Source organism: Periplaneta americana, chromosome 12, assembly GCF_040183065.1.
Source record: "Periplaneta americana isolate PAMFEO1 chromosome 12, P.americana_PAMFEO1_priV1, whole genome shotgun sequence".
Taxonomy (NCBI): domain Eukaryota; kingdom Metazoa; phylum Arthropoda; class Insecta; order Blattodea; family Blattidae; genus Periplaneta; species Periplaneta americana.
Window position 1 is genome coordinate 158,158,527 of NC_091128.1, and position 26,125 is coordinate 158,184,651.

The 26,125-nt window shown below is 36.8% G+C and overlaps 1 protein-coding gene across 3 annotated transcripts in view; it reads right to left on the bottom strand.

The window, feature by feature from the left end:
- The window catches only part of SPR (Sex peptide receptor), a 1,638,905-nt gene that overhangs the window by 99,437 nt on the left and 1,513,343 nt on the right, over positions 1 to 26,125 (bottom strand). For all 3 annotated transcript variants that reach the window (XR_011335343.1, XM_069842364.1, XM_069842363.1), the window contains one exon: positions 18,684 to 18,735. The gene's annotated coding sequence lies outside the window, so the exon portion shown is untranslated. The remainder of the gene's footprint in view (positions 1 to 18,683; positions 18,736 to 26,125) is intronic.

Consider the following 26,125-nt stretch of genomic DNA (forward strand, 5'->3'; position numbering starts at 1 on the left):
TTTTACCCCGGTTTATTGAGGTGATTCCTGGTGTTATTTGAAACAAAAAATTGTATATACAGGGTGTATCACGAAGTTTTCCCCCGGTTTGAGGTGATTCTTAGTGTTATTTGGAACAAAAAATTGTATATACAGGGTGTATCACGAAGTTTTCCCCCGGTTTGAGGTGATTCCTGGTGTTATTTGGAACAAAAAATTGTATATACAGGTTGTATCACGAAGTTTTCCCCCGGTTTGAGGTGATTCTTAGTGTTATTTGGAACAAAAAATTGTATATACAGGTTGTATCACGAGGTTTTCCCCCGGTTTATTGAGGTGATTCCTGGTGTTATTTGGAACAAAAAATTGTATATACAGAGTGTATCACGAAGTTTTCCCCCGGTTTGAGGTGATTCTTAGTGTTATTTGGAACAAAAAATTGTATATACAGGGTGTATCACGAAGTTTTCCCCCGGTTTGAGGTGATTCCTGGTGTTATTTGGAACAAAAAATTGTATATACAGGTTGTATCACGAGGTTTTACCCCGGTTTATTGAGGTGATTCCTGGTGTTATTTGAAACAAAAAATTGTATATACAGAGTGTATCACGAGGTTTTCCCCCGGTTTATTGAGGTGATTCCTAGTGTTATTTGGAACAAAAAATTGTATATACAGGTTTTATCACTAGGTTTTCCCCCGGTTTATTGAGGTGATTACAGGTGCTATTTGGAACAAAAAATTGTATATACAGAGTGTATCACGAGGTTTTCCCCCGGTTTACTGAGGTGATTCCTAGTGTTATTTGGAACAAAAAATTGTATATACAGGTTGTATCACGAGGTTTTCCCCCGGTTTATTGAGGTGATTCCTGGTGTTATTTGGAACAAAAAATTGTATATACAGGGTGTATCAAGAGGTTTCCCCCGGTTTATTGAGCTGATTCCTGGTGTTATTTGGAACAAAAAATTGTATATACAGGGTGTATCACGAGGTTTTCCCCCGGTTTATTGAGGTGATTCCTGGTGTTATTTGGAACAAAAAATTGTATATACAGGGTGTATCACGAGGTTTTCCCACGATTTATTGAGGTGATTCCTGGTGTTATTTGGAACAAAAAATTTTATATACAGAGTGTATAACGAGATTTTACTCCGGTTTGAGATTATTCCTGGTGTTATTTGGAACAAAAAATTGTATATAAAGGGTGTATCACGAGGTTTTCCCCCGGTTTATTGAGGTGATTCCTGGTGTTATTTGAAACAAAAAATTGTATATACAGGGTGTATCACGAGGTTTTCCCCCGGTTTATTGAGGTGATTCCTGGTGTTATTTGGAACAAAAAATTGTATATACAGGTTGTATCACGAGGTTTTCCCCCGGTTTAATGAGGTGATTCCTAGTGTTATTTGGAACAAAAAATTGTATATACAGGGTGTATCACGAGGTTTTCCCCCGCTTTATTAAGGTGATTCCTAGTGTTATTTGGAACAAAAAATGTAAATACAGTAATGGGGTGACATTCATAATTAAGGAGTTACGGCAATTTGAAAAAAATCAGAAAAAACTTTTTTTTTTTTTTTTTTTGAGGATGTCACTGACAAATATGGAAATCATAGTTAGAATACAAGCAATTGTTTCATTTTGTACCAGACTCTTGCATTTAGAGGTGATTTAAAGCAAATGTTCAAAATTTCCTCCCTGCATCTGAAGGCAAAGATTCGCACAGGTGTGAACCGCGCCTGTAGCATTTCGTAACTTCACATGTTCGTTCCTTATTGTCGCCGCGGCATCGAGAATGCGCTGAATCAACTCTTCTCGTGTTTGCACCCTAATCAGGTATACGATGTCTTTCACCCATCCCCAGATGCAGTAATCTGGGGGTGTTAAATCTGGCGATCTGGCAGGCCAGTTGATAGGGCCCCCGCGACCAATCCATCGATGTGGAAATTGGTGATTCATCTGAGCTGTTACCACATGGTAGAAATATGCAGGCTCCCCGTCATGTTGGACGTACATTTGGTGTCTTGTTTCTAGAGGAACATTCTCAAGAAGTTGCGGTAACTCTTCTTGTAAAAAGTTAACGTACATTTCACCATTTAAATTTACTGGGAAAATGAACGGCCCCAGCAACTGGTTACACACAACACCACACCAGACACTGAATCTGCGTTGAAAATTACATTCTACACACATCGTTAGTACTGCGCAAACATGTCTAGCGCTACATACACATAGCGTGTTTCGAAAAATCTGTTGTAACTTCTTAATTATGAATGTCATCCCATTATTGTACTTACATTTTTTGTTCCAAACAACACCAGGAATCACCTCCATCAACGGAGGGAAAACCTAGTGATACACCCTGTATAATTCATATTAAGCATGGAATATTACTTATACATTCTAAAATTTTAATTCTACAAAAAAAAAAAAAAAATGTTTTTACAAAATCTATTGCAGACAAAATATACGATAATGATAACAATGTCCTAAAAATAGTAATATGCGTTACAAGAGCGGTATGTTGATGTTTTCATGTTCCAGGAAAAGATTGAAAAAGCGAAACGTAGTTGAGCTTTTTTAATTTCCGAGAACATGAAAACAAACATACCGCTCGTGTATCGTACATTATTTTGTGCGAAGATCGTTTATTACATACCTGAAAGTGAAATTTCTAATTAGTTGCAATGAAATCTCCATCTTCGTTTCTGTTCAATGACGGCAACTTTTAAAAAGGAAAATAACTATCTTCAAATTGTTGCTATAAAATGTTTACTGTGTTTACAATATTCCAGCAGGCCGTGATATACGTCTGTCTTTTTTTTTCCCAGTCTATAAATGCGAACTTAAAACAAACGGTAAGGTTATGAAATGATTTATTTTTGATTTTAATATTTTAACAATATTATTTATATAACATATTGCAGTAATAACATCGGCATCTGGAATCTTTTTGATTTTTTCACGGCTTCCTTAATGTTACTTTCATTACAAATGCAGTAACTTTCGTGGAGTAGTAGAGTTTACTTAATTTTTGCAAATATTTAAAAACAATAATTAACATTGCAATTTAGGTGAAATTGCAGTGGTAAGTTTCCAATTTATAATTATTACTATGTTAAACGTCTCTAAAAATAATATGTTAAAAGCCGACAACAGTAAAATGAATATGTCGCTTAAGCGGTAAGAAGAGGGAAATTGTTATGTGTGTTACGATGGGAATACTGAATGTGGTATTTCACACTTACCGCGTATTGCTTTTGTGCGGAAAGCAAGCAAATACGCACGATCTCGCACAAAAGTTAATTATTCAAGCTTACAGTGTGTGATAGCAAACTTTATTTTTTAAAATGATACAATTTCACAGTCACGAAGCTTGAGTTGTAGAGAGTACTAGGAGCAATAGACTGTGCCGGTACTATTTCGCATTGTCTGTGATGAGGCGATAGTAGCGATCCTAGTGGTTATCAACTATCTATGGACGCATATTCCCTACGTATTGAGCTTCGTGACTGTATATACTAGACTGTGCTATTAGGTTATGTGCATTTTCGACTATGCCTTTCAAAATTCTCTAGAGTTTCTTCAATGGAACGGCGAAAATCAGAGTGAGATACGTGGCCAACAGCTTGGAGCTCACATATTCAGTTTTCCTCAACCTCAAACTTCCTTGCAAAAGAACAAGTTTTCGCATACCCTTTAAAATGTTTCTCCTTTCATTCGTACTCACTCACTCACTCACTCACTCACTCACTCACTCACTCACTCACTCACTCACTCACTCACTCACTCACTCACTCACTCACTCACTCACTCACTCACTCACTCACTCACTCACTCGGGACAGTAACGGTAACCATACTGACTAAAAGCGAAAAAACAGCAAATTTCGCTGTCAATAATTACCCAACTTTCGAGCGTAGCTAAGCCGGTACTTCGTTTCACATTGTTAATTTTTACCTTAAAATTATCGAATGATTGATCACAAAATAATATGCTCTTCGTATACACACAGTCTAGTATATACAGTCACGAAACTCAATACGTAGTAAATATGCATCCATAGATAGTTGCTAACCACTAGGATCGATAATATCACCTCATTACAGACAATGCGAAATAGTACCGGCACAGTCTATTGTTCCTAGCACCCTCACAACTCAAGCTTCGTGATTGTATATATTAGACTGTGGTATAAATAAGTGCACATTTTGCCTTATATCTCTGGGCAAAATTATAAGACTCTTTTCATGGTGCGGACCTCACAGAAAATCACTTAATAGTAGATATAAATTCACGATAATTTTTCATAGCAACGTCTGTTTCTTAGTAAAAGATTTACGTCGACTTCTGAATTATATGTGCAAACATTTGTACAAAATGGCCGACGCAACCGCCTTCTAAACAAACGTTCTGGCTCTGCCAGTCCAGGTAGACGGGCTGTTTTCTTGCAGGTTGTTATAACATCTGATACAGAACATAATTAAAACTCAATTACAGCATGGGATTACATTCCAGGGAATGGCAGAGCCGCGGCCGCCATGTTTTTAATTATGAGTCGGGGAAAATGGAAGTTTCATTATGCCGTCCTGCAATCTGAAGCGATTTATACCGGGAAACAAAAAAAGCTGAGGTATGACGCCAACTGTGCCAGGACGCCTACATAGAGGGCTCTGTTTACTGCCATATTACGCGTACTGTTATTTACAGTGAAGAACTTATGAACAATTACTATACGATATAGTAAAACAAAAGACAAATGTACATTAGCTTGCAGAAATAATTATAAAAAAATCGATCTCATGAAGACGACACAGTATTTCATTAAATATTCTACATAACTCGCAACAACTAAGGTCGTTTATCAAGAGTTTATACAGGGAGAGTCAAATAAACAGGAGATATAATTTTGTTGTTCGTAGTACATGGATTATTTTAGTAAACTTAGATTTATTGTCATTGTTTAGCATGATTGTTGCAATTTATTAATCATGGAGTTTATACAGGGTGAGTCAAATAAACGGGAAATATAATTTTGTTGTTCGTAGTACATGGATTATTTTAGTAGACTTAGACTTATTGTTATTGTTTAGCATGATTGTTGCAATTTATTAATCATGGAGTTCATACAGGGTGAGTCAAATAAACGGGAAATATAATTTTGTTGTTCGTAGTACATGGATTATTTTGGTAGACTTAGATTTATTGTCATTGTTTAGCATGATTGTTGCAATTTATTAATCATGGAGTTTATACAGGGTGAGTCAAATAAACGGGAAATATGATTTTGTTGTTCGTAGTACATGGATTATTTTAGTAGACTTAGATTTATTGTTATTGTTTAGCATGATTGTTGCAATTTATTAATCATGGAGTTTATACAGGGTGAGTCAAATAAACGGGAAATATAATTTTGTTGTTCGTAGTACATGGATTATTTTAGTAGACTTAGATTTATTGTCATTGTTTAGCATGGTTATTGCAATTTATTAATGATGGAGTTTATACAGGGTTAGTCAAATAAACGGGAAATATAATTTTGTTGTTCGTAGTACATGGATTATTTTACTAGACTTAGATTTATTGTCATTGTTTAGCATGGTTATTGCAATTTATTAATGATGGAGTTTATACAGGGTTAGTCAAATAAACGGGAAATATAATTTTGTTGTTCGTAGTACATGGATTATTTTAGTAGACTTAGATTTATTGTCATTGTTTAGCATGATTGTTGCAATTTATTAATCATGGAGTTTATACAGGGTGAGTCAAATAAACGGGAAATATAATTTTGTTGTTCGCAGTACATGGATTATTTTAGTATACTTAGATTTATTGTCATTGTTTAGCATGATTGTTGCAATTTATTAATCATGGAGTTTATACAGAGTGAGCCAAATAAACGGGAGATATAATTTTGTTCGTAATACATGGATTATTTTAGTAGACTTAGATATTTTGTCATTGTTTAGCATGATTGTTGCAATTTATTAATCATGGATTTTATACAGAGTGAGCCAAATAAACGGGAGATATAATTTTGTTGTTCGTAGTACATGGATTATTTTAGTACACTTAGATTTATTGTCATTGTTTAGCATGATTGTTGCAATTTATTAATGATGGAGTTTATACAGGGTGAGTCAAATAAACAGGAGATATAATTTTGTTGTTCGTAGTACATGGATTATTTTAGTAGACTTAGATTTATTGTCATTGTTTAGCATGATTATTGCAATTTATTAATCATGGAGTTTATAAAGGGTGAGCCAAATAAACGGGAGATATAATTTTGTTGTTCGTAGTACATGGATTATTTTAGTAGACTTAGATTTATTGTCATTGTTTAGCATGATTGTTGCAATTTATTAATGATGGAGTTTATACAGGGTGAGTCAAATAAACGGGAGATATAATTTTGTTGTTCGTAGTACATGGATCATTTTAGTAGACTGAGATTTATTGTCATTGTTTTAGTCTGATTGTTGCAAATTATTAATCATGGAGCATTGGACTGATGACGATTTGCTGTAAAATCTTATTAGCTAAGTGGTCAGTGCGCAGAAGCGGATCGTAGGCAGTTTCACCGCCATTTTAAACTCCGTCGTCATGATCCTGGGTCCTCTTCACATGTATTTAAAACATGGGTTCGCAATTTAGAACAAACAGGATCAGCACTAAAGAAAAAAACCTTCAAGTAAAGAAGAAACTGCCAATGATCATGTGCAAACTGGTAATGCAGCTCGTTATGTGATAATGATTCAATATTTTTAAGTGGTCAATTGAGAAGAAGAAATTTTCGTATCAACAGATCAACTTGGTTTCAGCAAGATGGTGCAACAGCACATACTTCAGCCATCTCTATGACGGAAATGCGAAATTGGTCATATCAAGAAATGGAAACGTTCCCTGGAATGCACGATCCCCCGATTTAATTGTATATGATTTCTTTTTATGGGGTAAAAAAATAAGGTAGGCTATACGCAAACAAACCGCGAAACATTGAACAACTGAAGATAGAAATTCGTGAAGAAATTTTAAACATCACAGTCGAAATGCTGCAAAGTGTAGATAAACTTCAAAAAGCGATTACAAGAATGTATGCATGCTGTATCATTTATCAGGGAATGATGTACATGAAATATAATAGTTTTAGTACTAGTCTGTCTGTGTACAGCGATTTGTACTAAACTATTGGACGGATTTTGTTCATATTCAGTATCTACCAGTAAATTTATCATTGAATGATGTACATGAAATATAATAATTTTAGTACTAGTCTGTCTGTGTACAGCGATTTGTACTAAACTATTGGACGGATTTTGTTCATATTCAGTATCTACCAGTCAATTTATCAGGGAATGATGTACATGAAATATAATAATTTTAGTACTAGTCTGTCTGTGCACAGCGATTTCTACTAAACTATTGGACGGATTTTGTTCATATTCAGTATCTACGAGTCAGTTTATCAGGGAATGATGTACATGAATATAATAATTTTAGTACTAGTCTGTCTGTGTACAGCGATTTCTACTAAACTATTGGGCGGATTTTGTTTATATTCAGTATCTACGAGTCAGTTTATCAGGGAATGATGTACATGAATATAATAATTTTAGTACTAGTCTGTCTGTGTACAGCGATTTCTACTAAACTATTGGGCGGATTTTGTTTATATTCAGTATCTACGAGTCAGTTTATCAGGGAATGATGTACATGAATATAATAATTTTAGTACTAGTCTGTCTGTGTACAGCGATTTCTACTAAACTATTGGACGGATTTTGTTCATATTCAGTATCTACGAGTCAATTTATCAGGAAATGATGTACATGAAATATGATAATTTTAGTACTAGTCTCTGCGTACAGCGATTTCTACTAAACTATTGGATGGATTTTGTTCATATTCAGTATCTACGAGTCAATTTATCGGGAAATGATGTACATGAAATATGATAATTTTAGTACTAGTCTGTCTGCGTACAGCGATTTCTACTAAACTATTCATTATTGTAGCTTATTTACAAATAAATAAAATTGGGAATAAAATCAAAATACATTTATTTTTTTACAATTTTTTATTTAGGAATAAACAGAAAATGGTTTGTTATAGTACCATAAATACAAAAATACCAAACTTTCTTTATAGAATTGAATTAACTTGTATTTTGCAAATAAGAAACACGTTTAAAATAACGTTCTTATATTCGGGCAGACGGATTACAACACTTTTTAAAACTTCGATTGTTGGCTGTGATCACACAGGGAGGAATAAAACCACCCCAAAATACATGCGGAGTACATAGTATGCTAATTGTATAAAACTATTCGATTATGTTCATACATTGCATGTAGTTTGTAAACAATGTTTATAGGAGTATGTCGGCTGGAGTCCAGCTCAGTCAGGCATGGACACCGGCCTTGGACCAACTTAGGCCCTCATACAATCAAGGTCATGAAGATCACGGACCGAGGACGGCAACCGATTCCAACCGGCGGAACAGGGCTCGCCGCCCGCCAAACTTCACACAGGAATCCCGGGAGGGGCGGAGTTTACGAGGAATGACAATTCCCGGCCCAAGATTGGCCGATCCGCCAACCAATCCCGTTTCACCTGAGACAGCCTAACATCTATATTACCTTTCGACTTTCTGTTCGGACACCAACCGCTGAGAAATTCAACTACAAGGCGGCAGACTGGGTGTTCTTCCAAGACCAGGTAGCCGCTACGCTTCCACCACTCCCCCCTGAAGTCACTCCGGCAGGGATAGATAGGTCAGTTAGCGACCTGACGGAGTGCATAAAGAAGGCAATGGTTGCTGCAATACCGAAATGGTCTTCACAACCGGGACGGATGCAGCTCCCAGCCTATATTAGAGACCTAAAGATCGCCCGCAATAGAGCAAGAACATTGTGGAAGCGTGCTAGGTTAGATGAACATAGAATAGAAATGAACCGCTTGCGCAGGCGGATCAGTGAGGCGGTCCACGAAACGGTCGTGGATGCTTGGAAATCCAAGGTTGAAACGATGGACAGCAGAAACATGTCAGATGTCTGGTGTGTATCTCGAGCTCTGTCCAATCCGTCTCAATCTATTCACCCATTAGTAGTCGGTCCAGATGTCACGGCCTTTACTCCTGAGGAGAAGGCTACCGCACTGGCAGACGTTCTAGAGACCACTTTTCATCCCGTGGAACAAAATTTAAACTTGCCCCATATCAGAGCTGTTGAGGAATCGGTTCGAGACCTCCTTAGCAGGGAGCCGGAAAATGGGATACGACCTACGAACACCCACGAGGTAGCCCATTTCATTCGTCGCCTCGGCCCTCATAAGGCCGCAGGAGCCGACGGTATCCAAGGAATCATATTGCAGCATCTCCCAAGGTCAGCTGTGAAGCGCATAGCAGAGATAATTAATAACATCTTGGCTTCCGGTCACTATCCCATTCCCTGGAAAGAGGCTCACGTAGTTCTCTTTCCAAAGCCCGGAAAGGATAAGACGAATCCAAGCAACTATAGGCCTATTAGTCTCCTCAGTTGTCTCAGCAAACTGGCGGAGAGGGTCATACATAGACGCCTCACTGAAGTAGTATTGCCCCAAATCAGGAACGAGCAATTCGGTTTTCACCCTGGGCGTTCCACTACACTCCAGGCACTCCGCATGACGGAGGACATTACCTGGGGCATGAGCACGAAGCGTGTCGTAGCTGCAGCTTACCTGGACATCGAGCGAGCATTCGACAAGGTTTGGCATGAGGGACTCCTCGTTAAGTTACTGGGCATGGGAGTCCCAGATGGAATGATACGCCTCATTTCTAACTACCTCCGAGACCGTACATTCAAAACCCGTGTAGGCACTAGTGTCTCCACCCCCCGTGAAATTCAAGCAGGAGTCCCACAGGGTTCCATTATCGGGCCCATACTTTTCAATATATTCATTAATGACCTCCCGTTTCGCTATATCCACGGCAGAAGTAGTCATCTGTACATCTATGCAGACGACACTGCCCTCTTGGCGATGGGCAAAACCTACAGGTTAGCGTGCCGTAGATTGCAGTCGATGTTAGATCACCTCCAGCCGTGGTTCCACGACTGGAGAATCAAGGTCAATGTAGAGAAATGTCAGGCCATACTCTTTTCACGAAGAGCGAGGCTCGAAGACATACCACCACCACCCACACTTTTCGGACGAGAAATGCCGTGGATGAACCAAATTAAATATTTAGGGATCATTATGGACTCTCATCTCACCTTCCGAGATCACATCCAATCCCTTCTTCGTAAGGCCAACGGGCTAATAGTTAGACACTATCCCATTCTGGCGGCCTTAACTCCTGACAACCTGAGGGTAGGACTTACCATGTATAAGGCCCTCATTCGCTCTGTCATTACCTATGCCGCACCCGCATGGGGGTTCGCGGCAGTGACCCATCTCCGGAAACTCCAAGTTATTCAAAACCAGGTGATTCGACTCATTACCCATCTCCCCCGAGTCGCCTCGAGAAGAAAGTTCCATGATGAACTAGAGCTGCCAACCATAGACGAGTTCATTGCTCGACTGGCTAGGAACCTGTATGCGGAAGCTCGTGCTAACCCCAACCCGCTCATATCTGGCCTCGGCCAGTATGATCCTAGGTTACGGCGTAGACACCAGACAGGTCCATTAGCTATACTATTGAGACAGGAGGACAGGGAGGCTGGCGTTACTCCCAGGTTTTGGTAGCCACGACTCAACTCCATGAGACTCCTTGGATAGTGCAACCGCTTTAAAATGACCTTGTCTTAACTGGGCTAAACAAAATCCCTCCCTAACAATATCTACTTTTGTTGATCGATGGAACTATCGTAGAGCCAATTGGCTAGTATAGATCCATCGATTCATAGAGTCATTCAACCTAAGAGCCAACTGGCTAGTCTCTGATATTGAGACAACTCATCCTGCCTAAGGTTTTTCCGTGGTTTTCCTAAGGCGCTAAGACAAATATCGGGATGAGCCCTAAAAGAAATGGGCCACGGACCTGCACTCATATCCCCATGAATCTCTCTAATTAACTCTAAATTAATTAACAATTACATCTCTCACCCCTCTTCGTAATTGAGCCATCATATAGCCAAATGGCTGGTCTCGAAATTGAGACGAATCAACAAGGCTCATGACAACAATCACCTCCTACATAATAGCCAAATTGGCTAGTCTCTTATATGAGACAACTCATCCTGCCCAAGGTATTCCGTGGTTTTCCTCAGGCGTAAGACAAATGTCGGGATGAGCCCTATAAGAAATGGGCCATGGACCTATACGCCCTTCCCCATATATATTCCCCTTTATTATAAACGACGTATGCCCTAGTTCAGAACCTATCAATTGTGTATTAAATGTACGAGGTCACTCAATTAGTCGCAAATTGAAAGGACAGGGACCTCTCATATTGCAGATTTAGATTTCACGGCGCTTCTTCCGACGGCCTTCACATGCTTTGTCATCGAACAACAGATGGCAGCGTCTCGCCATCCTAACGGCAAACACCAGCCATCTCCTCCTCGCCCCGTTCCGTGATCACTTGATCAAATCTCCGTCCCTCTCGCGTATGTAGTACCTAAGAGGTTACGTCCAATTTCGGCTTCCCCTTCAAAATTTTCTAGAGTTCCTTCAGTTGAGCAGCGTAACCCGGAGTGAGACTAGTGGCCAACAGGCTTGGAGCTCACATATTTAGTTTTGTATAGCCCCCAACCCCTTGCAAGGACGCGTTTTGCGTACCTTTTAAATTTTTCCTCCCAATTCTCTTTCGATTTTTCGATTTTTTTCGTTCGGACATCACTTCCCTGAAGATGCTGCAGAGATAGCAGTGGAAAGCTTGGAGCATTCCAAAATCTTAACTCGGCTGATATCCCGAGAAAACATATTAGCGACCCTGTATAGCGACTAGTGGTTCAAGATATAACTATATCTAAAGTACTATAGTAGTGCCTATAAAGAGAAAGGGATAGCGATAAGGCTGTAATGGAGCAATACTGGAAACAGAATCGAATTATTCGGGGAAGACCTGCCAATTTGTTCTTTAAAAGTTACCTATAATCTGCTCAAAAACTATTCCCGATAGCTTTTGGTGAGAATCTGAAATTGGGCATTTCTGTCTGTATGAAGTTCACAAGTGTCTTGTAATTAGTTTAAAATCTTACGTCACCTCAAACTTTTAACGTTACTACTGCTTTAGAGATGAAGAAATTAGAACCCGCTCATGTGTTTCTGCCATCCATGTCACTGCACAGTATTCTTAATTAAATAAAACTCGTTGCAAGGAGGTAGAATGCATTTTGTGTTCTGTCGCTATGCAGTCATTACGGGGTTGAAAGGAACTTCCTGGAAACATTGGAGAAATGTGGATGGTTGGTTATTTCCACTCTTCTTTTGTTTTTAATTAAACGAGCTTTTTATTTCTTTTTACTGTCAAATCGTCTGAATTATTACTTACTTAAAATTCGTAACGTAGGAAGGATATGACAAACACATGCGAGCGTATGTCAGGTATTTTTCTTTTGTTTCTATAGCAACCGGCAATGTGTGATATTGTCAGTTTAAGGGGCATGTAAGCGGCATCCGTAAGGAAACAAAAGAGTACGATCGTTTAAAAAAATATCTTCACCTGGGAGAAGTCCTGTGTTATTTAAAGAAAAACGCATAACGACTGTTTTCTATACTAATAATAAATCTGTAGCCGAAATTTTTCTGGTAATTTTCGATTTTCCAAAAATAATTGGTCCCAACATATATAATTAACCACCCAGGAACCGAAAATCGCTCTTTTGAAATTTTTGTTTGTATGTCTGTCTGTATGTTTGTTACCTTTTCGCGCGATAATGGCTGAACGGATTTCGATGAAAATTGGTATATAAATTAAGTTCGTTGTAACTTAGATTTTAGGCTATATGGCATTCAAAATACATTATTTAAAAGGGGGGTTATAAGGGGGCCTGAATTAAATAAATCGAAATATCTCGCTTATTATTGATTTTTGTGAAAAATGTTATGTAACAAAAGTTTATTTCAAAATAATTTGCGATAAGTTTTATTCTTTGAAAAATGTTGGTAGGACTGATATTTAATGAGATAAATGAGTTTTAAAATTAAAATAACTGCCATCTAAGGCCGTGTAATGAATTAAAAAGCAAATGACTTCGTCTATAAGGGGCCTTGGACAAAAACAATCGAAAGCTATGAAAGATAGCCTACAGAGAATGTTTCTGTGTTTGTATGAAGTAATATCGGAAGCTAAATTAACCGATTTGTATAATTAATTATTATTTCACCATTGGAAAGTGTAGTTTCTCTAGATGGACATAATGCTATAATATTATTATTACAGTAACTTCTGATATAATATAATATAATATAATATAATATAATATAATATAATATAATATAATATAATATAATATAATATAATATAATATAATATAATATAATATAATATGTAATATTATATAATATAATTTAAGTTATTTGAAGGGTTCAGAACCATAGTGGGTCAAGCGCCATTTACTGAATACGTAGAAAACAAGGGTTAAAATTAAGTTATTACCATAATTCAATGGAAACCTATAACAAGTCAAATAAAATATACACATTAAACCTAAATGATGTCAATCTTCATTAAACTATGGTTGCATGTAATAAAAATTAAGAAATATGTTAAAGGAATTGTCATTGCACCAAATGAGTGTCTCTGGATCAAAATGATCGCACTTTAATATTTTAAATACAATTTAAATTAAGTAACATATTAAACGATTTATCCTTCTATCAAACACGAATGTTCCCTGGATCAAACGTCCTATTTTAATTATGTAATTACTTTATATTTATTTCTAACGGGTGCAGCGGAGCGCACGGGTACGGCTAGTTTATTAATATTAAGGTAGGAAAGGTTTGCAGCTGAGCAACTTTAACGACGTTAACTCTCGTATTTGTATTTAGATAAGCCTATGCTACTTCCCAATTTGTACTACCCCCTGAATTTTGAAGGAGGAGATACACCATTGGCTTGGAGAAATTTAATAAAATTTCATTTTTTTTTTGTATCTCTGCCACTATGAAAGCTAAATGAACAAAACTTTCCATGCTTAATATACATGCATTACACTTTATAAAACACTACTCAGAATAGTAAAATGGGTAATAATTACCTGTAAAATAATATAATATTTGCATAATTTTTTTACAACTGAAAAACATTTACATAATAACATCTATAAATTAATTAAATATCTGCATGATTATTTTAAAGAAATATTTTAAAGACCTACACGTTTTGTATGAAAGTTGTTTGTTCTGAAGAGCTCTATCAAAAGGTACCTTATTTGACCCGACTCCCATTTGAAAGTTTGAAGTGATACGCCACTGACCCTACTTCCTGTTACAGCTGATTGATGAAATTAAGCTCAAGTGAAAGTTCACATGTGGTCTATTTATAAATATTTTTGTCTCGAAAAATTTTCATGCACTAGTTTCCGAAATAAATTACTGTTACGGGTAGTCTGAATCACCCTGTATAATTGCTTTACGTTTGTAAAGAAATATGCAAATTTGATATTTTTACAGGTAATTACTAGCTATTTTAATATTCTGACTAGTGTTTTATAAAGTGTAATGTATGTATATTAAGCATTTAGCTTTATAGTAGCCGAGATATAAAAAAATCAATTTCACTAAATGGTGTACCTCCCCCCTTAATCAAATTACTTACGGCTCACCCTGTATATTATATAAGATGCACCTTTCTTTCAGACATGCTTTTTATACGAAAGTACTCTCCTTTACCCTCCCTCCCTCCCTTCTCTCTAAATTTCACACGTACATTTTTTATTCCTCAAGGCTCGTGGGTATTTGAACACGAGGCCGCAGTTTCCGGTCCCTGAAGTTAGCTTAATGACGGCAGGGTGCAAGTCTCCTGGTAATGGACTCTTCTCGATGATGGAGTGCTTATTTGCGTTCTGGTTGGGCACGCACTTGTTTGCATTTACTTAATTAACCAGATATTCAGCGTTATGAATTATTTACACAAGATTGTCCAATGCAACCTGGAACTCAGCGACAGATAAACCAGTGCAGGGCTCAGAAATCAAGGCTTTTATATTGGACAGATTACTGAAGGGCCTTAACTGACAGTAGGACAGAGTATTTAAATTTCTTCAATTTTGATCACTTTTTTTTCCAAGTTTTTTTTTTTTTTTTACTGCTATATTTGGAATAAGGTGTGTGAAAATTTTCGGCTCAATCAGATTGCTAATTTTAAATTAATTGTGCATATTATATTTTCTTCATATGGATTCCAACTCACGGGAGGTATTTATTTATTTATCTGACAGGATTAATACGATGGAAGAGTAATGGAACGGAGAAAAATTCTCTCCGGTGCCGGGGTTTGAACCCGGGTTTTCAGCTCTACGTGCTGATGCTTTATCCACTAAGCCACACCAGATACCCATCCCGGCATCGGACAGAATCGTCTCAGTTTTAAGTTCCAACTCTTGGGTTCCCTCTAGTGGCCGCCCTCTGCACTACGTCATAGATGTCTATGAACGTAGGACCGAAGTCCACACATGTGCTGAGGTGCACTCGTTATGAGTGACTAGTTGGCCGGGATCCGACGGAATCACGAAGTGATTTACGCATATCATATATATTATTTTAATGTACCGAAGTACATATGATATTTCCATGCAGATATTCTGCGTCATCATACGATGAAAGAGTAATGGAACGGAGAAAAATTCTCTCCGGCGCCGGGATTTGAACCCGGGTTTTCAGCTCTACGTGCTGATGCTTTATCCACTAAGCCACACCGGATACCCATCCCGACCAACTAGTCACTCATAACGAGTGCACCTCAGCACATGTGTGGACTTCAGTCCTACGTTCATAGACATCTATGACGTAGTGCAGAGGGCGGCCACTAGAGGGAACCCAACAGTTGGAACTTAAACTGAGACGATTCTGCCCAACGCCGGGATGGGTATCCGATGTGGCTTAGTGGATAAAGCATCAGCACGTAGAACTGAAAACCCGGTTCAAATCCTGGCGCCGGAGAAAATTTTTCTCCGTTCCATTACTCTTTCATCGTATGATGACGCAGAATATCTGCATGGAAATATCATATGTACTTCGGTACATTAAAATAATATATATGACAGGATTAAGGCCATAAGACCTTCTCTTCCATCCTACCAGATGCACATATAAATACAAAAAAGAAATAAAACACTGATGAAAATAATAGAAATTAAATTAAACCCCTATAGAGGGTCAACAGAGTCAAAAGAACAGTATAGAGCTCTCATCGAGCTAATACAAGAAAAAAAAGAAATAAAACAGAGATAGCAATGATGATAGTGATAAATAATAATAATAATAATAATAATAATAATAATAATAATAATAATAATAATAATAATAATAATAATAATAATAATAAATCTGTAGCCGAAATTTTTCTGGTAATTTTCGCTTTTCCAAAAATAACTGGTGTTAACATGTGTAATTATACATCTTGGGACCCGAAAATTGCTTATTTGAAATTTTTGTTTGTCTATCTGTCTGTCTGGATGTTTGTTACCTTTTCACGCGATAATGGCTAAACGGATTTCGATGAAAACTGGTGTTCGTTGTAGCTTAGATTTTAGTCTATATGGCATTCAAAATATTTTATTTAAAAGGGTGTTATAAGGAGGCGCACGTATGGGCGTATCCAGAAATGCATATAGAGTGTTAGTTGGGAGACCGGAGGGAAAAAGACCTTTAGGGAGGCCGAGACGTAGATGGGAGGATAATATTAAAATGGATTTGAGGGAGGTGGGGTATGATGATAGAGACTGGATTAATCTTGCACAGGATAGGGACCTCTGGCGGGCTTATGTGAGGGCGGCAATGAACCTTCGGGTTCCTTAAAAGCCATTTGTAAGTAAGTAAGTAAGTAAGTAAGTAAGTTATAAGGAGGCGTGAATTAAATAAATCGACATATCTCGCTTATTATTGATTTTTGTGAAAAATATTACATAACAAAAGTTCCTTTAAAAATGATTTCCGATAAGTTTTATTCTAAGCAAAATTTTGATATAACTGACATATAAGGATATACGAGACTTCTAAAATAACAATACAATACATTTTCACCGCCGCCTCAGATTATAGCGTCGTTGTTCCTGCAATAACTGCTATGTGCAAAGTATAAAATTTTTCAGTAGGAAGAAAAAACAATTTTAATTCATTCAATGGCAATGGTACATAGGAGATAGTGAATTCTTACATTTTCGAAAGAAAGAAATATAATTACATATAGGAGATTTTATTATTTGCTGTATCACTACTTAAGTAATTTAATACAGCAAAAATCTGGAAATCGATAAATATGTCACATAGGAGTTATTGTAGGAACAACGACGATGGCTACAATGAAATTAAGACAAATGACTCGGTCTATTTAAGGCGGCCTTGACGTTTATCAATATTAATTTAAGAGAATGTTTGTGTGTTTGTATGAAGTAATCTCAGAAGCTAATCAATCGATTTGAGTAATTCCTTCACTATTTGAAATTTGTAGTTTCTCTAGATGGCTATAATGTTACATATGAGGACAGTGGTAAGATGAAATAGTAATATGCGTTACAAGAGCGGCATGTTGATGTTTTCATGTTCGAGGAAAAGATTGAAAAAGCGAAACGTAGTTGATCTTTTTTAATTTCCGAGAACATGAAAACAAACATACCGCTCGTGTATCGTACATTGTTTTGTGCGAAGATCGTTTATTACATACCTGAAAGAGGAATTTCTAACTAGTTGCAATGAAATCTCCATCTTGGTTTCTGTTCAATGACCGCAACTTTTAAAAACTAAAATATCTATCTTCAACATTGTTGCTATAAAATGTTTTCTGTGTTTACTGTATTCCAGCAGACCGTGATATACGTCTGTCTTTTTTTTCCCCAGTCTATAAATGCGAACTTAAAACAAACGATAAGGTTATGTAATGATTTATTTTTCATTTTAATATTTTAACAATATTATTTATATAACATATTGCAGTAATAACATCGGCATCTGGAATCTTGTTGATTTTTTCACGGCTTCCTTAATGTTACTTGCATTACAAATGCAGTAACTTTTGTGGCGTTGTAGAGTTTACTTAATTTTTGCAAATATTTAAAAACAATAATTAACAGTGCAATTTAGGTGAAATTGCAGTGGTAAGTTTCCAATTTATAATTATTACTATGTTAAACGTCTCTAAAAATAATATGTTAAAAGCCTAATGCAGTAAAATGAATATGGCGCTTAAGCGGTAAGAAGGGAAATTGTTATGTGTGTTACGTTGGGAATACTGAATGTGGTATTTCACACTTACCGCGTATTGGTTTTGTGCGGAAAGCAAGCAAATACGCACGATCTTGCACAAATAGATCTTTACGCACAGAAAACTTTATATTCTGTCGAAATATTGTACAACTTGATTATTGGAACTTTATTTGGTCCACATAAAATACTGCACTCAATTTTATACACTTAAGTTTCTTTTTGTTCACAGAACATAATAGTTAAGAGTTTTGTTGTAAAGATCAGTATTTTTATTTTTAATGTATACAGTAACCAATGTGATTGAAGAATGAAATAATTAGATTACCATGATTGGATAAACTGTCCTCACCTCGGGTGATATGAAATCTTCGCCTCTCCCGCACCTGTGAGAGCCGCTCAACCTGTGAACAAGGAAACAACCACTGGTTCAACTCTGTGACCTGGCATAATCGTTTAAAACAACTAAATAATTCATTTCTCAGTATAGGAACAGTAAATAATGTTAATTTTTTCCGAGAACTCTATCAATAAACATTGTTAATAATATTTTTTCCGAGAACACTGTCAGTAAACATTGTTGATATTTTTCCGAGAACACTGTCAATAAACATTGTTAATATTTTTTCCGAGAATAGTGTCAATAAACATTGTTTATAATATTTTTTCCGAGAACACTGTCAGTAACATTGTTGATATTTTTCCGAGAACACTGTCATTAAACATTGTTAACAATATTTTTCCTAGAACACTGTCAATAAACATTGTTAATATTTTTTCCGAGAATAGTGTCAGTAAACATTGTTAATAATATTTTTTCCTAGAACACTGTCAGTGAACATTGTTGATATTTTTCCGAGAACACTGTCATTAAACATTGTTAATAATATTTTTCCTAGAACACTGTCAATAAACATTGTTAATATTTTTTCCGAGAATAGTGTCAATAAACATTGTTAATAATATTTTTTCCTAGAACACTGTCAGTAAACATTGTTGATATTTTTCCGAGAACACTGTCATTAAACATTGTTAATATTTTTCGGAGAACACTGTCAGTAGACATTGTTAATATTATTTTTCCTAGAACACTCTCAATAAACATTTTTAATAATATTTTTCCGAAAACATTGTCATTAAACATTGTTAATAATATTTTTCCGAGAACACTGTCAATAAACATTGTTAATAATGTTAATATTTTTCCGAGAACACTGTCATTAAACATTGTTAATATTTTTCAGAGAACACTGTCAATAAACATTGTTAGTAATGTTAATATTTTTCCGAGAACACTGTCATTAAACATTGTTAATAATGTTAATATTTTTCCGAGAACACTGTCAATAAACATTGTTAATAATGTTAATATTTTTCCGAGAACACTGTCATTAAACATTGTTAATAATGTTAATATTTTTCCGAGAACACTGTCATTAAACATTGTTCATATTTTTCAGAGAGCACTGTCAATAAACATTGTTAATAATGTTAATATTTTTCCGAGAACACTGTCAATAAACATTGTTAATATTTTTGGGAGAACACTGTCAGTAAACATTGTTAATATTTTTCAGAGAACACTGTCAGTAAACATTGTTAATAATGTTAACATGGTTCAAGGATTATGTTGATAAACACTGTTATTGGCTAGATTTTTTTCTAGACATTCCACAACTGTAATAATTCCATGGCGAATCTAATCCCGCTATCACCAATTCCACCTATGCTAGATAACGTGCAGTTGATACAAAGTCGTTAATTAACTCATTAAAATTTTGATTAACGTTGGGCATAAAAACGAAGATCAACATGAAGGAAGAAAAAAGATCTTCACGATAATCATGAAGGCGAAAATGAACATGGAGGAGATGATGACGTATCTATATAGGGAGCAGAAGGGGGGACTCCATGTATGCACACGTCAACATGCGATATCAGCGGGGTCAGGTAAACAACTCTTCAATCTTTGCAATTCTATGCTACGAGGTACACTCGATTACGCAAGCGACACAAAACTCGCTACAAGCATTGCATGGAGATAAAATGTTTCGAAATTACATTGAAATACATTTTGTGTAGTATAAGGACTTTGTAAGGTGTCATATTTGTACATGTGGTACTTTTATACACTTTTCGCGAACGTAAATACGGAATTCCCGAAAAGACAAAGTATATGATTATGTCTCGTAACCAGAATATTGTGCGAAATGGAAATATAAAAATTGGAAATTCATCTCTTGAAGAGGTGGAAAAATTCAAATACCTGGGAGCAACAGTAACAAATATAAATGACACTCGGGACGAAATTAAACGCAGAATAAATATGGGAAATGCCTGTTATTATTCGGTTGAGAAGCTTTTATCACCCAGTCTGCTGTCAAAAAATCTGAAAGTTAGAATTTATAAAACAGTTATATTACCGGTTGTTCTGTATGGTTGTGAAACTTGGACTCTCATTTGGAGAGAGGAACAGAGGTTAAGGGTGTTTGAGAATAAGGTGCTTAGGAAAATATTTGGGGCTAAGAGGGATGAAGTTACAGGGGAATGGAGAAAGTTACACAACACAGAACTGCACGCATTGTATTCTTCACCTGACATAATTAGGAACATTAAATCCAGACGTTTGAGATGGACAGGGCATGTAGCACGTATGGCCGAATCCAGAAATGCATATAGAGTGTTAGTTGGTAGGCCGGAGGGAAAAAGATCTTTGGGTAGGACGAGACGTAGATGGGAGGATAATATTAAAATGGATTTGAGAGAGGTGGAATATGATTGTAGAGACGGGATTAATCTTGTTCAGGATAGGGACCGATGACGGGCTTATGTGAGGGCGGCAATGAACCTCCGGGTTCCTTAAAAGCCAGTAAGTAAGTAAGTATGGAATTCACTCCATTTTAACGTGGGAAGTACCACAGGAGAAGCATTCGTTAGTTAAATAACTTCATTTGTTCATTCATGGCCCAAGTTATGCTTTTACTACAACATTGATCAAATGGAATGTGCAAGCTGTACAGATGAGAAGGCGTGACCTGGCATTTGAGCTGTACGATAGGGGATAGAACGAGTTATCAGAGTTTGTTTCAAGAGGGGCACTACAGAATGTCGGAAATTGAAAAACTGACTCTGTTCGTTTTTGAAACTTTTCCTCGATTTTGCAATAAGCCCTTCCCAATCTTATATCGTAGGTATTATTTTAATGTACCGAAGTACATATGATATTTCCATGCAGATATTCTGCGTCATCATACGATGAAAGAGTAATGGAACGGAAAAAATTCTCTCCGGTTGGAGCTTAATCTGAGACGATTCTATCCAGCGCCGGGGTTGTATCCGGTGTGGCTTAGTGGATAAAGCATCAGCACGTAGAGCTCAAAACCCGGGTTCAAATCCCGGCGCCGGAGAGAATTTTTCTCCGTTCCATTACTCTTTCATCGTATGATGACGCAGAATATCTGCATGGAAATATCATATGTACTTCGGTACATTAAAATAATATATATGATATGCGTAAATCACTTCGTGATTTAAGACGGCGCTTATTCCGTCGGATCCCGGCCAACTAGTCACTCATATCGAGTGCACCTCAGCACATGTGTGGACTTCGGTCCTACGTTCATAGACATCTATGACGTAGTGCAGAGGGCGGCCACTAGAGGGAACCCAAGAGTTGGAGCTTAATCTGAGACGATTCTATCCAGCGCCGAGGTTGTATCCGGTGTGGCTTAGTGGATAAAGCATCAGCACGTAGAGCTGAAAACCCGGGTTCAAATCCCGGCGCCGGAGAGAATTTTTCTCCGTTCCATTACTCTTTCATCGTATGATGACGCAGAATATCTGCTTGGAAATATCATATGTACTTCGGTACATTAAAATAATATATATGATATGCGTAAATCACTCCATGATTTAAGACGGCGCTTATTCCGTCGGATCCCGGCCAACTAGTCACTCATAACGAGTGCACCTCAGCACATGTGTGGACTTCGGTCCTACGTTCGTAGACATCTATGACGTAGTGCAGAGGGCGGCCACTAGAGGGAACCCAAGAGTTGGAGCTTAATCTGAGACGATTCTATCCAGCGCCGGGGTTGTATCCGGTGTGGCTTAGTGGATAAAGCATCAGCACGTAGAGCTGAAAACCCGGATTCAAATCCCGGCGCCGGAGAGAATTTTTCTCCGTTCCATTACTCTTTCATTGTTATATCGTAGGCCTAATATACTTATTTATTTTATTTATTTATTATTATTTAAATTTAAATAGAATACAGAATATAATTACAACAATAGAAATAGAAATAAAATAATACAATCAATATAAAAAGAAGATACAGTAATATTAACAAAATACCATTACATACTATAGTATACCAGTGCAGTGAGTGAGTTGACAGCGAAATGAGTGTAATGTTGAAAGGTACTTGTGCAGATATGAACATATCATACTCGTGGGTTTTAGTTCGATCATAGGTTTAAGATACAAATTAGATTAATTTCAAATGTTATTTTAAGTGACCGTTTCATTTAATTTAGGATATTCCCTGTTGTTGTTATTATTATTATTATTAATTGTATTTTTAATTAATAAGTTTATTATTGTCATTATTGAGTGTAATTAGTTACCAGTGCCACCGGGTATATACCCATTGCAGTGTGAATAAATACTACACGTACACATAGTCCCTCGCCGTGGCGTCGTGGTCTAAGGCAACCTGCTTAGGACTCGCGTTACGGAATGCGCGCTGGTTCGAGTCCTCATGGGGGAAGAAATTTTCTCATGAAATTTCGGCCAGTGTATGGGACCGGTGTCCACCCAGCATCGTGATGCACTTGTGGAGCTACGATAGGTAGCGAAATCCGGTTACGCAAACCAGCCATAACGGCTGGGGGGGTCATCGTGCTAACCACACGATACCTCCACTGTGGTTGGATGATCGTTCACCTCTGCTTCGGCATGTAGGCGTCAGACCAGCCGCCGGCTGGTCGGCCTTGGTCCTTCGTGGGCTGTAGTGCCACGGATTATTATTATTATTATTATTATTATATTATTATTATTATTATTATTATTATTATTATTATTATTATTATTATACTATAGTATACAATTTTGCGCGAGATCGTGCGTATTTCCTTGGTTTCCGCACAAAACCAATCCGCGAAAAATGTAAAATTCCACATTCAGTATTCCCAACGTAACACACATAACAATTTCCCTCTTCTTACCGCTTAAGCGCGACATTCATTTTACTGCTTTAGGCTTTTAACATATTATTTTTAGAGACGTTTAACATAGTAATAATTATAAGTTGGAAACTTACCACTGCAATTTCACCTAAATTGCAATGTTAATTATTGTTTTTAAATATTTGCAAAAATTAAGTAAAGTCTACTACTCCACGAAACTTATTGCATTCCTGATACAAGTAACATTAAGGAAGCCGTGAAAAAATCAACAAGCTTCCAGATCCCGATGTTATTACTGCAATATGTTATATAAATAATATTGTTAAAATATTAAAATGAAAAATAAATCATTACATAACCTTACCGTTTGTTTTAAGTTCGCATTTATAGACTTGGGGGTAAAAAAAGACAGACGTATATCACGGCCTGCTGGAGTATAGTAAACACAGAAAACATTTTAAAGCAACAATGTTGAAGATAGATATTTTTGTTTGGAAATTTGCCGTCATTGAACAGAAACCAAGATGGAGATTTCATTGCAACTAATTAGAAATTCCTCAACTACGTTTCGCTTTTTCAAACTTTTCCTCGAACATGAAAACTTCAACATACCGCTCTTGTAACGCATATTACTATTTCTTTACATTATAACGAAATTTTTAAGGGTTTGCTTTGTTTGGTGTGGTTATGAGTGGCAGAGTATGGCTAGCGAGAATAAACGGTAGGAAGGCAATCTTGAGATATGGCGTCTTATTCAAGAAACTTTAATTTATCAGCAATAAAAAAAAAAAAAAACATGAGAAGGTCGTAATTTACTAACACAAATATAAGAAAAAGAATGAGCTTCATTTTTCATTGGCAGCGCCATATTTCCACGTTATAAATCTAGTTCCAGTCGAACTAAGTTCAGGGCGACATGTGGAAGAAGCTGTGATATTGAGTTCGTGGAGATTCTTTATCGATTGGTACACAAACACCTCGCTAGGTGTCGTCTTTCTTGAATAAATGTTCCTGCGACAATTGAACAGAAGGGAGAAATAGTAGAGGCCTTGGATTCCCAGGTACTTTCTACTAGTACTACATACGTGTGGAATATTTGCCTTTCTTTCATCTTCAGAGAACATTCGTTTCTCGCGTGGTGTAATAGAGGTAGGAAATGGGAAGCGTTTCAATACTCTGAAAAAAAAAAAAAAAAAAAAAAACAAGTTCTAACCAAGCCGTTCTTGCAGTGTAAACACAGGGTAAAGGCGGAAAAATTTTGTCGGAAAGCTTCCTGGTGGTTTCGAATTCTATGATGTTGTGGTCAGGGGCGGATGCAAGGGGGGGGGATTAAGGGGGTATATCCCCTCCCGAAATTTTGAGAAAAATACGAAACAAGAAACAAAAATAATATTAGGCCTAATTTTAATTCGTGAATGTACATAGGAATCAGAGAGTTTTCCACGTAAATTCTCTGCTAAAATGTTAAATTCCAAGGGAGACAAACACAGCGTTCTTACTTCAAGACAGAGAGTCATGAAGAGTATTTTAGGCTTTTAATTTTCCTTCTCTTCTTAGACTATTTCATTAGTCAGCTCAAGGACAGGTTTTTAAATCATAAGAGAATCCTGAAGTCCATACAAACTTTTCTGCCTAAAAACATAGTGCGAGCATCACATGAAGATTTAGAAACTGCTGTTGAGGCTGTAGTAAATCAGTGGCCCAATGATGTTGATGCATCATCAGAGTCTTTCTTCCATGAATTGAAGATGTGGAGAAGAAATTTCCTTGATCAGAAAAATCTTCACCTAATACCTACTGTTTTATATCATCTTTGATCAGGTGCAATGAAATTATTTTTCCCTGCACTCGCAAGGCGCTGAAACTTTTCTGCACGTTGCCTGTAACTACAGCAACACCAACATTGCGGTATTTGAAGACTTACTTGAGGAGCACGATGGGAGCAGACAGATTAAATGGACTGGCCTTGATGTATGTACATAAAAATGTAGAAGTAAAAGCTCATGAAGTACTGGATGAAATGTCTAAGAAGCCTCGTCGCCTTCTTCTGTAAATGTCATTGTTTTTCTATTGCAGTCATTGTAAATGTTAAAATTAAAAAATTATGGTTTATTTAACAATGCTCGCAATTGCCGAGGTTATATCAGCGTCGCCGGTGTGCCGGAATTTTTTCCCTCAGGACTTCTTTTACATGCCAGTAAATCGACTGATATGAGGCCTGTCGCATTTAAACACACTTACATGCCATCGAGCTGGGTTGGGGTAGAACCCGCAACTTCGAGCACAGAAGGCTATACCGACTACGCTACTCAGGCCAACTTGTAAATGTTTGTGACTCGGGAACAAATTTTGAGTATATAAACTTATTTCTCATTACTCCATTTTTACTATATCCTCAAATCCCTCCCCGAAAAAAAAACCCTGCGTCCGGCCCTGGTTGTGGCATATCGTTTACTGTAAATGTCAAAATATTTCAAAGCATGTGCAAAATTTCACGTACCAGAGAGAGTTTAAAAACATATTTTGTCTTGTTTATTTTGCCTGAAATCCAGCAAGTCTACTACGTCATATTATTTCTGACCAATGAAACGACGTGTTTCAACCAGT